Source organism: Myotis daubentonii, chromosome 1 (assembly GCF_963259705.1).
Source record: "Myotis daubentonii chromosome 1, mMyoDau2.1, whole genome shotgun sequence".
NCBI lineage: Eukaryota > Metazoa > Chordata > Mammalia > Chiroptera > Vespertilionidae > Myotis > Myotis daubentonii.
The window spans coordinates 214626142-214640166 of NC_081840.1; the positions used below are offsets into that span (position 1 = coordinate 214626142).

General features: G+C 40.1%; 1 non-coding gene across 1 annotated transcript; it reads left to right on the plus strand.

Moving 5' to 3' along the window:
• The first annotated feature begins 13123 nt into the window (after positions 1–13123).
• LOC132225292 (U2 spliceosomal RNA) lies at positions 13124–13317 on the plus strand. The gene has a single exon (XR_009450830.1). It is a non-coding gene; the product is annotated as a U2 spliceosomal RNA (small nuclear RNA).
• The last annotated feature ends 708 nt before the right edge of the window (positions 13318–14025 follow it).

Consider the following 14025-nt stretch of genomic DNA (forward strand, 5'->3'; position numbering starts at 1 on the left):
CATTTCATATAATACTGGTTTGGTGGTGATGAACTCCTTTAGCTTTTTCTTATCTGTGAAGCTCTTTATCTGACTTTCAATTCTGAATGATAGCTTTGCTGGGTAAAGTAATCTTGGTTGTAGGTTCTTGGTATTCATCACTTCGAATATTTCTTGCCACTCCCTTCCGGCCTGCATAGTTTCTGTTGAGAAATCAGCTCACAGTCATATGGGTACTCCCTTGTAGGTAACTGACTGTTTTTCTCTTGCTGCTTTTAAGATTCTCTCTTTGTCTTTTGCTCTTGGCATTTTAATTATGATGTGTCTTGATGTGGTCCTCTTTGGATTCATTTTCTGGGGGGTTCTCTTCTCTTCCTGGACTTGGAAGTCTATTTCTTTCACCAGGTAGGGGAAGTTTTCTGTCATTATTTCTTCAAATAGGTTTTCGATATCTTGCTCTCTCTCTTTTTCTGACACCCCTATAATTCGGATGTTGGTATGCTTGAAGTTGTCCCAGAGGCTCCTTACACTATCTTCATATTTTTGGATTCTTTTTTCTTTTTGCTTTTCTGGTGGGGTGTTTTTTGTTTCTTTGTATTTCAAATCTTTGACTTGATTCTTGGGATCCTCTAGTCTGCTGTTGGATCTCTGTATAATATTCTTTATTTCAGTCAGTGTATGCTTAATTTCTAGTTGGTTCTTTTTCATAACCTTGAGGGTCTCACTAGATTTCTTGAGGGTTTCACTAAATTTATCGGCGGTTTCTAGAAAATTCTTGAAAAACCTTATAAGTGTGGTTTTGAACTCTATATCCAGTAGTTTGCTTTCCTTCATTTCTGTCATTTGTGACCTGTTTCTTTGTCTCCGCATTTTTTATGCTTTCCTGTGTTGATAGATTGGCTTTCTGTGCTAGGTTTCCTATAGGGCCCAGTGGCTCAGCCTCTCCAATCACCTGAGGTTGGCACTCTTGGTGCACCCCTTTGTGGGCTTTGTGCACAGTCTTGTTGTAGTTAAGCCTTGATTGTTGTAGGTATCACTGGGAGGAATTTACCTACAGGCCAATTGGCTGTGAGAATCAGCTGTGTCTACAGTGGGAGAACTTCTGTACTGGAGACACCCTTAGGGGAAAGACGTGCTTCAGTGAGGCTTTGGTGCTCACTGAGTCTGCCCCATGAATGTATCCCTTATGGATATGAGGAGTTGTAATCTGGATGGTCCCACTCTGACCACTGGGTATACTGGCTCTTGGATCTCTAAGGAGGTGCTAATTTAGCCTCTGGCTGAGGCTACCCAGCAGGAGCTATGGAGAGATCTGCAGATTCCTCTTCTTTGTTTGGGGTTTGGAGGTGCCCAGATGAGGCCCAGCTGTGAAGCAATGCAAGCTGCTATGGGGCTTTGGGCCTTCTTTTGGATGTTCTGGGTCTCTCTGACCCAGCTGCAGTTTGTTAGGTAATTTTAGATTGCAAAAGGCCAGGCCATTCATATGCAAAAGCCTCTGGGCACAGCTTGGGTGGGGTGGGGTCTCAGGGAATCAACAGGGCAGAACAAAGAGCTATGGCTGATCCTCAGCCCTGCCCTAAGAGGCCCCGGGTCTCAGTGTCCCAGTAATCACTGTAAGCACCTCTGAGAGAAAGCCGCCCTGGAGTTCTGACCAATGCCAGACAGTCTAGCTTCTCCCTGTATGAGTCTGGGTCCCCAGAGACTAGCCCGGAACTGGAGTTCAGAGCAGTCGGGAACTTGAGACTCCCTCCTGATTGAAAAAGACAACCGTGTCCTCAGTTGCCAGCCCTTTTCACGTGTGCCTCCGTACCTCTGCACTTTACTTCCACACCTCCTCTGAGTCTCAGTTCCTGTGGTTCTGGGTGATATCCTTTTTGTCTTTTAGTTGTATTTTTGAAGTGGTTGTGGGAGGCAGCAATTTCCAGTGTTTACCTATGCCGCCATCTTGGTTTCTCCCCACAATTCCTTTTTAATATGATGCATCTTAATACAATAGGATTCATTTTAACATCTGGAACTACATTAATTACAGTTCAATTTGGCAAACACAAACTGAATGCCGATTATGAGAAGTTACTAGTGATTATTTATATAGAAATCCACCCATAGAGGTCACTAGGAGTTTGAGCTGTATCTGAAGAGATAGATTACTATCAATGATATTAAATATGAGAATAGTTATATTCATAGAAAAGGAAAAGTTAATCTGTAATCATACCTTTATCAAATTTGTATTCACTAAATGTAGACTACGGAGTGTATGGGTCTCAAGAAAACCAGCACAAAATCAATTTCAGTTCATACACTAATACCTGGAATAACATAGCCATACATTAATATGTATCAATAAATCAATAAACTGCTGTTGCCTATGTACTTCTAAACACCTGCCTCGGTCAGAGTAGGCATTTGAATGTTTAAATCACTGTTAAGGATGTTCTGTATAGGTTCTTATAACTGAGTTTATCACTAATAAAAAGAAAACAACTGATGACTTCCTGGATCAAAGCAGAAACAGTGGAATCCAAGAATTCCCAAAAAATTAACAACTATTTTTTGCCTTTCAAATTCAATAATGCTAATGATTCTTTCTTTGTGCCATACCCCCCAAACTTTACACCAATGAAATGGCAACCCAATGTTGCCAGTCACAATCGATGGTGTGGCCATCTTTAAACTATTGCAATATAACATATAAAAAGCTGTGTTGAAAACATATGATAATTTATATGCTTGTAAGAAAGATACTGGCAGAAATAACATCAGATACTACATCTGCAACAACTTAATGGAAGCAAGAAAAATGTGTCTACAGTGACTCATGCATCAGTTTGATCAATTTCTCCTCTCCTTCCCCTCCCTGTCTCTAATGAAAATGTGTTGACTTTCAAACTATGTTTTTCCTTATTGTTTCATTTTCTTTTTTTCTGCTTGGGTCTCCTGTTAGAGTAGAAAGAAACTCTCTGCCAAGATATAATCTTCTTGATTATTTTATTATTCATATGCAGAAACCTTGATTTTAGTCCTTCATGCAACTAGAGAATGTTTATAGAAATGCTATCAACACTTTGATATGGAAATGAGATGGAAAAGTGTTAGAAACTGGAAACAAAGAAGAGGGAATTATAATTAGTGTACCAATATAAGAAATAGTGTACTGTTGATGAGATACTGAATATACAAATGGACCATAGCCACACTATCTATAAAAAAAAAAACTTGGACCCATAACCTACAGCAATCAACTGAGGAAACTTACCCTTTATCTATAATAAACAACCCTGGATTGTTAAACAGCCTGCTATAAATCAGATTCGAAAAAAGCCAGATTGTCACCTTTAGTAATGATCCAGGAAGTTAAAACAATTGCCTTAAAATGATCGAGATTTGATTAATAACTGACAGCTTCCTTAATTTGTGTCCCTGCTTCCAAATTAGGACCATACAGCAAAAGCTACATATGTACCCCTAACCTCTAACTAGTTGCATTCCCACTTCTATGGCTTCCCCACACCCAGCCTCCAATCAGGACACACCTGAAAGCTTGCCTTCTTTCCACTGTAAAGCCTCCCCACGCCCCTGCTGCCTTGGAGTCTGCCAAAATGTAAGTGATGGTGGGTAGCCCGCTTTGCTATAACAACTCAGAATATTAGCCTTTGCTTTTTTTATTTGACTGGTGTTTGGTTTTTCCCCCCACTTTGTTCATATTAAGAAAATGGACTAATTTAGTGGGCAATCAACACAGAAAGGCATGAAGTGCATTACAATAGATGTAATGTACATGTGAGAACACCTTTCTTCTTTATTCTTAACCTCTCACACTCAGTTTTTGATGTATTATTTATGAAGCTGATGTCAGCATGGTTTATCTCTTTGTTTGATTTGGTTTATTGAGTCCTTGGTTTCCATCTGCATATGAAAAATGCCAGTAGGCCACTCATCTTTCTGCTTTTCCCCTCCACTGTCAAAATGCTTTTGTCCCAGTTCCCTCGCTTTGCTTCTCTTTCTCACTTTTATCTTGTATCCTCTTTTATCCATCATTTTTATTTTGTCTCCAAGAACATTTTATTCAAGCATGCATAATAATTCCAGCATAGCAGTGAAGCGCCTACTCTATCACGATTTAACAACACAATTGTCACTAAGTAGAGCACAGAGGTGTCTTCTGTCCTAGAATATTTTGGGAAAATAATCAGAAATTTCCAGTGGTTTATTATATTGTCCCCAAAGTCTCAACCAATGGACTACAATAATACTGTAATTATGATTATATAGTACCCATGATAGAGCAGGCACTGCTTAAAGTGTATATTAGTTATTTTTGCTGAGCAACAAATATCCCCCAAAATTAGTGACTTAAAACAACCAACTCCCATTACTCCAAATTTCTGTGGGCCAGGAATATGGGAGAGGCTTAGCTGTCAGGTTGTGACTTCCAGTCTCTCATGAGGAGGCAGACAAAATAAAGACCAGGGTGGAGGCCATATGAAGACTGACTGAAGCAGGAGAATCTTCCAAGAGGGCTCATGCCAAGGTTGCTGTGGGAGGCCTCTGTTTCTCACTGGTTGTCGGCAGGAGGCCTCAGTTCCTTTCCATGTGGACTTTCCAAAGGGCTGTTCAAATCCCGTCCACATGCTAGTTGGCTTCCTCCACAGTGAGGATCCAAGAGGGAGAACGAATAGGAAGCCACCCTATCTTTGGTGCCACACTTCCGGCTTATTCTGTTTGTTAAAAGTGTGTTGCTAAGTTTAGTCAATGTTCTTTTTCTTTTTGAGATTTATGCTCCATTTTTAGAAGATGGATCTAAGATTTTGAGAATACATTATAAACCACAGCAGAGTGTTTCACATGATTATTAACACAGTCTCTCCTGAAACTCCATGAAATAGGCATTACTATCCCCATTCACAGATGAAGAGGGTGAGGCTCAAGGAGACCAAATAATTTAGCCTCACGGTGAGTCACATTGTAGATCTGATTTAGACAGTCTGGCTTGCAAGTCTGCACTTTTAATTTCTGCTTTAAAATGCCTGTCTGTGGTCTGCACACCTCACTGGGCAGATTCTCTTTCAGTTCTGAATACATCTGCTGCTACAGTGTATCCCCTCTGCTTGCGGATGCCCGTGCCTCCTTTTTCCCCTTGTTGGAGCAGCACCCAGTCTCCTTGCTTACTAACAAAATTACCTCGCCCAACAACACAATCTTCTCTTCTGATTGCGTCTCAGCCTGTTGCCTCTCAGAAAAGAAGGAAGCTCACTCCTCTGAGAGGCATGGTTAGATTATTACATTTAGATGTCTGTCCAAGACACTGAGGAGATTATTGACTAAAGAACCTGACAAGAGAGGCAGGAGCACCGGTAATTTAAAAATACAATTTTTGATTGTAATGCACAGAGATGCCCAGTGCTTTTTTTTTTTTTTTTCCATTTTGACTCCATCAATGCTTCTTTTTAAAATATCCCCAAACCAATATTCTCATTTTGTTTTCATGGCTCTGTCTTGTAAGTGCCCTAAGTACCCATTTGATGTGACTCTTAAATAGCCCTGGGAAAAGTTTTATTGCTCAAAGGGACACAGGCCTAGACCTTTGCCATCCTGATTCTTAGGACACACGCCAGCAATGGGAACTGCATCAGTGGTATTGTGGGTTAGCTAGGCAATCACTTATAACATTTCCTCAATGGGGAAAATGTGTTTTGTAATCTGAAGAGCTGACATAAAACAATTGAGAGCAAAATAGATATTAATAGCATTCCAATGTAGACATCTTCCTATAATTAGGAAAAGTATTTCAATCTGTGCAGGGATTTAATATTGTTAGAATTAACAAGAGTAATTCTTTACCTTCTGAAATATTTCTGAAATACTTTGTTATAGGTTGTTTAAGAATTTTAAGAAAACAATCAAAGAGACTGATCTAACATACTGGCAAATCAGGGTGAAAAATCAATCCTATAAATTTTTGTAAATTTTAGGATTAAATGAAAATTACTGGAGAAAAGTTTTATTTTTTTTTAATTAAATCTTTATTGTTCAGATTATTACATTTGTTCCTCTTTTTTCCCCCCCCATATCTCCCCTCCTCCCAGTTCCCGCCCCACCCTCCGCCCTCACTCCCCACCCACTGTCCTCATCCATAGGTGCACGATTTTTGTCCAGTCTCTTCCCGCATCTCCCACACCCCTTTCCCCCCAAAGAATAGTCAGTCCATTCCCTTTCTATGTCCCTGATTCTATTATAATCACCAGTTCATTCTGTTCATCAGATTATTTATTCACTTGATTTTTAGATTCACTTGTTGATAGATGCATATTTGTTGTTCATAATTTGTATCTTTACCTTTTTTCTTCCTCTTCCTCTTCTTAAAGGGTACCTTTCAGCATTTCATATAATCCTGGTTTGGTGGTGATGAACTCCTTTAGCTTTTCCTTATCTGTGAAGCTCTTTATCTGACCTTCAATTCTGAATGATAGCTTTGCTGGATAAAGTAATCTTGGTTGTAGGTTCTTGCTATTCATCACTTTGAATATTTCTTGCCACTCCCTTCTGGCCTGCAAAGTTTCTGATGAGAAATCAGCTGACAGTCTGGAGAAAAGTTTTAAATGGTACTGATTTTAATATTTTTGTCCCCATGTTTTAAAATATGCATATATCTTTCAAAAATAACTGTGCTAAGACAAATTAATAATTTCAATGTAGCTTAGATTTTTAATTGATGTTTGTTTTTAACAATTTGCCATCGTCTACATGATGACAATATTTCTCTTCCATTTAGTGATTTCAGTGAAAACTTCATGTAGGCTTGGTCCAATACAGTCTTTAAGAACCTCAGAAGAATTGATGGATCAGTCACTGTCACACTCGTAATTTGACCAGTTTGTTCCATTTGGGCACCTGTGTGCCCCCTTGTCTAGTGCATGCAAACATTTGAACAGTGTGGATGATCTCTCAGGGAAAGTAAGGCCAAGTACCCTGATCAGCAGCCCATGTTAATGCTAATCTAAATGACACATTGGGCCCCAGTCCACAGAGGATTCTAGGTGAACTAAGAGGGGGTTTTCCTTTTTCTTAAAATATACATTCATGTATAACATGGGAAGAAAACAACTTTTACCTTAATATTCAACCAGCCATTCCTAGTCATGGTATTCTAGAAACCATGAGTCACAAACCTCCCCTATCTACATGTGTGTGTGTGCATGCAATCCCATAGAGACGGTACAACCCGGGGTTACATGTGGTGGGATTATTTATTTGAATACCTGAACTCCATAACCTCCCATTGTCCTAGCAGCTGATTACTAAAAATGACCTGACTTTGATTGAATTAGGGAAACACTAGGAGATTGAATCAAGATTTCAGGCCTAGCTTGTATATCATCTCTCCTCCTATCTTAACTTCTATGAAATGACAGATAATATTTTTCTTTAAAAAATATATCAAGAACAGTGCCAGGAAATAAGAACTATTACCATCAGTGGGCCAACTTTTTTTTCGAGAAATTCTTACAGGATAGAAAGCAGATGGGATCAGACAAATGGAATAGAAAATTCATGAAGTATTTGCTGGAGACAAGCAGGGTAGGCCTGCTGGGAGGAAGGGAGTGGTCAGAGGGAGGCCTGGGGCAATTGACAGGGTGATGGATAGACTAACTGCCCTTGGCTCTGTTGGGTTTCTAACCACAGGCTCTTCACTCTCCCCCTGAATTGTATGATTAACTGCAGCTACATCTGCCTCCCTGGCAATCAAGTGGGTGTGGGCTCTGGGTTCAAGAGGCACAGAGGGGTCACAGATAGCCAGCAGTCCAGGAAGCATAGAGACATCACAGAGGAAAATGCGTACAGCATCCCCTGAGTGTAGAACATGTCATTCTTGTCTCATAACACTAGAAGCAATGCTTATAATCAAGTTTATTGTGTATACTTCAGTGTTTAGAAAGTTTATGTGAGTATGTAATTTTCTAGGCTTCAATTCCTGGAATGTAGGCTGGAATATTCTAATCCCAGCTCCCCTTCTTTTCCCTCCAGTCCCAGTCACCAGTCAGGGTCCTGCCCTATCTCCTAAATATACAACTTCCAGAACCTGACCAATCTTGTTAAACCAGCTAGAATTGAACATATAGTAGGATCTGGTCTAGGCAAAAATGGATCATTACCTTTCCTGCTCACACATCTTAAACATGTGCATCTGCTATATTGTACCTACAATGGACTGGTACGGAGACAAAAGTGTACATAGGAACCCTGTATTGCTCCTGTTCTTTAAGAAATAGGCAAAAACAGAGCTTCCATTACCTCCATACAAACACTCCTTACCTAAGCGTTAACATTGGTATCTTCAAAGCTAATGACGGTGAGTTATTTTCCATTCATAATTCCAGGGTAGGATGGGCACCCTTGGGCCTGAGAGTGCCCCCATCTGTTGCAGAGAGTAGATGTCATTAGTGTTAACACACACTCTGCTTAACAAAGGAAGTCTTAAACCACGAAGGCAGACAGCCACATAAAAACCGTAATGCATTCTAACTCTAGAACAGACCCTGCTCTTCATTGTCCGTCTCAGCCTAATGAAAGATGAGACTTCACACAACTATGCTCTCCTGATATGTCATGTTCAACTTGGATAGGTGAGGTTTGGGTTCTTCATACAACTCTTTAATCAGCCTATGACACGTTTGTGTGTGTGTGTGTGTGTGTGTGTGTACGTGTGTGTGTGTAAAACAAGTCCTTTGTTTTAAGCTCAGAAATGGCATGTCCCTTGAATTGTGAGGGCTTGTGGATTCACAGTTTTATGTCTTTATTTTCTTGAAATTTAAGGCAGAATTGACATGGTTCTTCACATTATTTAAAGTATTGAAAACACATCTTTGTTTCTCCGTAACTTCTTTGAATTTTTGTATTCTTTTGTATTTCAATTACTTTGAATTTCTTCACAGACGTGTAATACAAAAATACATAAATAAACTTGAATTACTTCTTGCTAATTTTAGGCCATGAAGTGTTTTTTTCTTACAGTAGAAATATATGGGATCAAAGGAACTAGGCAAATACATGGTTAGAATCTATTTCTGAATCTGTACATGTGTTTCTTCCATCTGACACTGTCTTATGCCCAACTCTGCGGTGGCAGTGCTGCAGTTATCATTCTGCTCCCTCACAGACTTGTAAAATGCAGATTCATGAATTTGACTGTATGCACAGCATCATGCTATTGTTAGCTCAAACTTCACCTAATGCAGATAAAACCCCAAGAATGTGAGAGATCACTTACTCGGCATTGTAGTGGCTCTGCTGGGGTTCCCCCAGCTTTTATATATATACTAGAGGCCCAGTGAACAAAAATTTATGCACCGAGGGGGGGTCCCTCAGCCAGACCTGCCCCCTCTCACAGTCTGGAAGCCCTCAGGGGATGTCCTACTGAGGGCTTAGGCCTTGGTGGCAGTCTGGCCTCCCTCTTCGGGAGGTGACCAGGCGATCAGGGAAAGGCGCCACCCCCATCACCCCGCCGCTGCTGCCGCCTCTGGCCTCCCTTTGCATGAGGCAACTGGGCTGATCAGGGGAAGGCACTGCCCCTTTCACCCCGCTGCTGCTGCCACTGCTGGCTGCTGCAGCTGCTGGCCCTCCTCGGCCCTCACAGCAGCTGTGGCTTTGTCTGGAAGGACATCCAGAAGGACGTCCAGAAGACATCCGGTCGATCAGGTCTAATTAGCATATTACCCTTTTATTAGTATAGATTTTATTGATTTTAGAGAGGAAGGGAGAAGGAGAGATAGATAGAAACATCAATGATGAGAGAGAATCATTTATTGGTTGCCTCCTGCACACCCCACACTGAGGATTGAGAGCGCAATTAGGCATGTGCCCTGACCTTAAATCGAACCGTGACCCTCCTGGTTCATAGGTCACCGTTCAATCACTGAGCCCCCCAGGTTTAATGGAGTGCATGTGGTACAGTGAGGTGGAAACGGGCTCTAGGAACTCAGATGGGAACTATGAATTTGAAGTGCTTGCATCTTGCTGCCTTTTTCAAAACTAATAAGCACTTTTCCAACTAAAAATATTTTATATTATAAGCCTTAAATTCACAAGAAAAGCAGGGCCAGTGATGAGGTAGACAAAACAATAACAACAAAGCATGATTAATAAGGAATATTCAGTGGATGGTGTTAAATTGCCTTGGTGAGAGAAGGCACATACTGAGAATTTATATTAAAGACACCGTGGAGAATATTTCAGTTGGAATGCTTTAACCTTGGGAGCAGGTTTGAAGGAGTATCAGATATGAGGTGACATAAGCAACAATAACTAACTCCACATAGGCCCAGTTTGAAAGCTCAATAGAACCATAAAGAAAAGCACAGCTGGTGTGGTGGTATTATAAAACCACAAAGAAAAATATCCATCTTCCTCACTCCTTGCTCCACTCACTCTCCATTTTCCCTCATCTCCTGTTATAAAGATTTAGACATACCTCCCAACTCCTCATTTTTCCCTTTTTGTTGTTTTCTGACCAGGAACCCTCTCATCAGTCTGACCTATTTCAAACTACCTCGCTGCAAAATTAAACCCATTTCATTTCCATTCCTTCATTAACTCCTATTTCTTCAGCACAGCTGGATCTCATGCAATCCTTGGAGGAAAGAATTATTAATATATGAGCTGGCTTTTAAATTTCTTATACAAAAAAAAGAGAGCTTTAACAATTCTTTTCATTACAAAGAACATTTTTTTAGTGCCCTGTGGCTAAAGATGTGTAGAACCAGGCCCCTGTCTTGGACGGATTTGTATGTGAATTTTACACATGATGTTTGTGTTTTTTAACAGGACATATGTATCTATAAGTGGTGAGCGTGTTAACAATACTAGCAGACTAAAGAAGCAGATTGAGCCTGGACGGCATGGCTCAATGGTTGAGTATCAACCTATGAACCGCCAAGTCATGGTTCGAATCTCAGTCAGGGCATGTGCCTGGGTTATGGGCTCTATCCCCAGTAGGAGGTGTGCAGGAAGCAGCTGATCAATGATGCTCTCTCATCATTGATGTTTCTTTTTCTTACTCCCTATCCCTTTCTCTCTGAAATTGATATGTATATAAAATATATAAAAGAAACAGATTGAGTTTTGGAGAAGAATACCTTTCAAACACTAGTAAAATAACATCTAAGAACAAATAACAGTGGTCCTAAGATGGGGTGATGAAACGGCATAATCCGTATTCTCCTTGGGAAGGAAAACTGCTTCCATTTATGTATTCATATCTAGAAATGTTGTTTGTTTAAGGAGTTTTGAGCCTTCTTATATATTTTTATGGCGGCATAGTCAGAGAGCACTTTCTATTAAAAATCTCAGTAGAGATCACTAAGGGGGAAACACAGATAACTGACTTCAATACAAAAATAAAATAAAATAGTAAAACACAGTAGACAGCCCCATGCCCAGCCAGTGTGTCTCAGTGAGTGAGTGTTGTCCCATGGACCAAGAGGTCCCTGGGTTTTGGTCTCAATCCCCAGCAGGGGGCAAGAGGCAGCCGGTTGATAAAGCTTCTCCCTCATCGATTTTTCTATCTCTCCCTTTCCTTTTCTCTCTCTCTAAAAATCAATAAGAATGTATTAAAAACAAAACAATAGACTTCCATAAATAATCTCTGGCTTCCCAACAACCTCTGATGGGACATGTGGCAACAAGAGGCAAAACACTTAGTCTCCTCTGTCCTCTTGGCAAGATCTGCCTGGCTTAGCTCCCTATGCCCTGAGGGTCCCTGGAGTGCTCTCAGCCAGAGCTGTATTCTCCCATCTGGCCCAGGGCTCTGCGTTTTGTCATTTTCCCAGGGACTCTCTGACTCAGTGACACATTATGGCTCCAAGTACTTCTAGATCTTCTCTCATCAAACATTTTTTGATATAAACTCAACAAGAATGGTTTGGAGAGAATGAGTTAGAGAAAAGGTATTAGGTATTGAACGTCGAGTCCTAAAATATGAACTAAATTGAATTCTGCTCTTCAACAAAGAATGCTTGGGCTCTCTAGCTTGTAATGTAACATTTCACAGAACAATGTGAACTGCTCAAAACTTGACAGGAGAAAGGAAATGAGAGAGATCGATAATTACTGGCAATTAAAAAAAGATAGTTTTTGCCCATATATTTAGTAACACCAAAGAATTAAAACTTATCTAGAAGAAATGACAATTTTTGGAATAATGAAATTGACTTACCATTCAAGTGCCCATTTCTGTGTTTGCTTCTCGGGTAACTAATCGAGGTAAGTCTCATGCCATATGTCAGCCTAGTTATATGTGAAGAAAGGGAGGAGATGGCAAGTTAAGAGAAGCTACTGCATAGTAAGTGTTGGTACAAGTTCATACAAACTTTTTTGGAAATCATTTGTGAGACTCAAATTACATAGGCTCAAATATATATGGTCAGAATTATGTAAAAGCCATCTGTACTTTAGTTATTCTACCTAATTATATTTTGTTAGAGTTACTGTAGACCTAGATACTGTATAAATATATCTCTGCATCCAAAGAAATTATTACCTTTACCAAAACTTGTGAGAAAGATACTAGGACAGAGAGAGAAAACTTGTCTTTCCTACCTCTGGTTTTGCAGACCCAGACACAGTAAACCTCAGCTTGTGTGGATCACCCTGATTTCACGAAATTGCCTGCAGTCCCCTGACATTCCTTCTGCCTAATTTTAATAGCATTGCTTACCTATTTTAAAAATGAAGCAGCAGTAGAAATGTTCAACCTACACTCTCTCTTTTCTTCTCCATAATAGATTCAGCATTTTTGAGAAAATAATACCTTTATTTCAGTGAACAAATAGGCCTTTACAGGCATTTCATTAAATCACAAACCATCCTGTGACAAAACTACAGGGTCCTATTGTTATCTGCAATTTCCAGGTGGATGAGTGAAAGATAGAGAAAGTTTAGTTACTTTTGTTAGAAGTATCTAGCTGCTCACTAACAAGCTGGCCTTGCAGGCTCTATCCTCTCCTCTTTCTCCAGACTCCAGGCCTCCCTGTTTGAGTCTGCCTTTCTCATGCACAACACACCTTAATCTGGAAGCATCCATACTGCTTACACGTTACAAGCATTTAGTCATCAAATGCTTTGTGCATTAAAATTTAAAATGCCTTTTGCTTTTCAGCCTTTTGGCTAAGATGAAGTATAGTACCTGTTCCTATCAGTGTAATATCTGATCTGTGCTTGAAGACGACATGTTAGACATATTACATGGATTTTTGGAGCAGGAGGTGGAATAGGAGTTTGCTCAGTCCATTCCTCGCATTGACCGGGTATTGTAGTACTTTTGGGAATGGAGCACCCCCTGGGTTGGGGGCAGGAGGATGGGTACTTTACTCATAACGTTTTCTCCAGTGACTATCTTTTATTTATTCTTCTGGAAAGGAGTAACTGAATAAACACTTCTGGACTAAATTAAGCCAATCAGATTCTCTATCCCCCTAGTAATTTGAAACTTAAACAAGAAATATGGGTTAAAATTCTGTTGATACTGACTCATAGAATGAGAGTAGCCCACAGCCAAAGAAGTAGCCATGCGGGTACAGGGATACCTGGGGGGTTTCCGAAGTTTTATTGTTCAACTTTTCTATTGACCTATGTATGATCTACCATAATGTCCACCCACCATGTTTGCTTGAGAGCATATAAACAAAAGAAAGTTTAATTCCTTACTGTTTGTGGAGCTCTTTCAATAAAAGCTTTCCTATATATTCACATTTGTTTTAAAATAAGTTTTCTAAATGCTCAGTGTATGCTAGCAAACCTCATTTATTATCATTGTTGATCACATGGAAAATTGCCCCTGTAGCACCCCATTTTGGGAGAGGGTTTGAGAGCTTTAGCATGCTAGAGGAGGGACACATACTCCAGGCAAGGCTCACTACACATAATATTCAACATGGATGTATCTTTAACATATTATTTTGAAGAAACAAACTCAAAATCTTGCAGGATGTGTTGGTCTGGGAGTCAGCGGGAAGTGTCTTCCTAGCAACTTTGACTACAATATAATGA